Here is a 3,232-nt window from a genome sequence, read left to right as displayed (position 1 = left end):
TGTTAGATACATGTATGGCATTATGTCTGTTAGGTGGATTCATGTGTTTGTAACCCGATTAGCAAGTGTTCAGTCACAACGCGTGGTGCATAGATGGTGGATTGTAACCGACAAGACCAGAAATTCCAATGGAGCAATTCAATTTGAGTGGTTTTCATGGACTAATACTGCACGGTATCATTCGTCTGACTTTCAAAGCCCAAGAAATATTTTATTGATACAACTGCAGGCACAAGGTTTAGATAAAAAATGCAAACGAGGTTTTTAAAATATTTGTCCTTTCGGACACAAAAAAAGGAAAAACAAAAAGGCAGTTCCTGGTCCCTTTGTGTGGAAACGTTATTGTAGTCTTGACTATTACATTGGGAAGCAATGTATTGAATTGTACCTTTTTGCGATGGGGATTTAATGTAACTGAATATAACCAAAAATCATGTACCATAAGTAATGTGTCCCTAGTACCGTGGGCGTGAAATACCACTTGGCAATATAACTCTAAAACTCAGAATGGGGACAAATGCGAATGTCAGCATTTAACCACAGTAATAGGAAGAAAATAGGAATAAGGTTATATTCTATTTTCGAGAGTGGGAGTCCCAAAGCCAAATCAAAACCACATCTATTGTTAAACAGAGATGACCCCAGTCTGTATGTAGAGGCACCGTTGGTTGCCGACGTGATTATAAGAGGAAATTGGAGTGATATGAATGTCACACAAAGTGGAATCCAGTATGTGGCCCTTTTGCTACTCCAATTTTCAATGCTTGGAAAAACCCTGGCATAGAAAAAGGGGATTTAGTAGATACTATATTAGGGGGAACTGGTATAGGAACTGGCATTTTAAATTTATACGATATAAAAACACAAAGAAATATACCAGTTAGCAGAAATCAATGGACAGTTAGTAGCGGGACAAGTTACTAACGTATTACGATTATTAGAAACTGCGGATCATACCATCCAGGCCTAACGGGATATTTGGAAGTATCTTAATTCAAGCACAGGGGGATTACTGCATTTAGGCCAAGGACTTCAAAATATCATGGCAAGGGCTATACAGGCAACCCCCACTTAACGCTGTTTCACTTAGTGCTATTTCACTATAACACTCACTTTAAATTGATACCTGCTTCCACGTAGCGCTCAGCGAGTTTCGTTATAACACTCGCGGTCACCATCTCAGGTCATTAAAAACACTCGTGGTCGCCATCTTGGATCGTCAAAAACTTTCCGTTTTGTTTAGCTCGTTTTGTTGAACGCTTGCTGTTTTGTAAACCAATTAAGAGCGCTCAGCGGGGGTTGCCTGTATTGTGCTCAGAAATGCAAATAATGTCCACCCATAGTGTGGAATGTGGAATGGACTGGTTGTTACAAGGAGGCTTTAAAAGTAATCACATTTATAAAGAAAAAACATAATGATGTCCAAATGGTATGAATATCATCAGAATCGGTACAAATATGTGTCATCTGCAGTAAATGAAACCAAATTAGAGGGTATCTTAAAAATAAAACTGTTGGTGAAACCAAGCGTGCCAATCCAGAGGATGTATTCTCTACAGGCGCTGCCCTCAATTATTGAAGGTTCTCTGTGGATCCCAAAAATTAAAAGCAAATATGCCGGTAATAATGGTACTATGCTGATACAACACGAGCATTGTGAGCAGTGGGTATGCCCAGCCCTCACGCCAGCTGCGGGACCTTGTGACTTACAACGTTCTAGTTCCAGCTGCGTTTGGGCACATCTGGCTACACGCGATACCAGAGCCTGTCATCACGGTCGGTGTAAGCTGTGTTTGTGTAGTGCCAGTGAAAACAATATATTGGGAAGATGGAACCACATCTGTACCGCCGGTAGAAGCTTGTCAATGTAACGTCACTTGCTGTGCAACCAAAACCCGTACGTATTATACGCCCCACATGTAACCAGCCAAATTTTGTATCAACCTGAGTTTAACTTCGACGTAACTTTGGGAATAGACTGAAGGGAATTAGCAACATTAGTTAATGAAGCGCCGGAAATTACAAGTAAAATGAAAGAAATGCAGTCAAGAGCACTGTTAGCCAGAATTCATCTCACTCGTGAAAGTAAGCAATTGCTTCCACAGGCTGAAAAAGAACTGACTATATATCACCGGTACGATATTTTTAAGGGATGGTCACCTAAGGCATCCTTGCTGTGCACCCTATTGTAGTTTTAGTCGTTATTCCGCCGAGATGTATTGTCGTATTGCTCTGTGTTGGTTGTTATACTACAAAACAAATACGACAGTTATATAGTTTCTATCCTCGAAAGGCGATCCCTCTTGAAAACTTAATTCGGGATCAAAAAGGGGGACTGTAGCGATTTTAAGTTGGCTGTTACAAATTAAGCTTGGCATTATGGATATGTCTAGCAAAATGAGAATCTTTGCAATGTGTGGAGTGCGTGGATGCACGAGTGTGGAGCGACTGGAAGAGCATCGCACGCTGCGAGCTCGCAAAGAAGTTACCAGCTGGTGAACAGAAATTGCACGGCGAGGCTGAAGACCCAGCTCGCGCCAGGCGCAGGAAGGAGAGCAGAGATAAGCGGGATGGACGCCTGATGCCGAGTAAGCTCATCTGTGAAGAAGTCCCGAAGGCCAAGCACAGGCGGCACGAAGTCAGGAAAGGCAGGACCGGCCACCCAACACCAGCTGCACGCCCCCGATAACGGGGAGAGACTCACCGCCCAGAAATCGGGTCACACCCTGCGCGCCTCCCTGGAGCACGGCCGCGCGTCGGACGAGACCCCGCTCCTCATCCCGCGCTCCTAGGCTGGCCGCCTCGCGCAGTGCCGAGCAGCGGGCTTTGCTAACCACGACACCCGCAGCGGAGCGGGGAGCGATGCGCGTGCGATGTCCGAGCGCTCCTGCAGATGACGGGGCGTCTCGCCTTATCCCCCTTGCAGGTCTTGCTTGTCGTGTGAGCAATTGGTAAATTGTGCGCGCCAGTGCCCCCCCCCACGCCTGCAGCGCCCATTGGGGCCGAACTGAAGCCTGGTCCTACCCCCCCACCCATCCTGGCCCGTCTCCATGGCGACCAAAGCCCCGGATGCCGCCTCCCCGACTGCGCATGCGGGGAGGGGCGGTGCGGCGCGGTGACGGGAGACGCGGCGCGCTGACGTCGGCGCGGTCACGTGGGCGGGCGGCGGGAGCGCGACGATGCCCAAGTACTGCCGGGCGCCCAACTGCTCCAACTCGGCCGGGCCGCCCCG

This window comes from Alligator sinensis, unplaced genomic scaffold (genome assembly GCF_000455745.1).
Source record: "Alligator sinensis unplaced genomic scaffold, ASM45574v1 scaffold107_3, whole genome shotgun sequence".
In the NCBI taxonomy this organism is placed as follows: domain Eukaryota; kingdom Metazoa; phylum Chordata; order Crocodylia; family Alligatoridae; genus Alligator; species Alligator sinensis.
Note: the sequence above shows the minus strand (reverse complement) of the source record.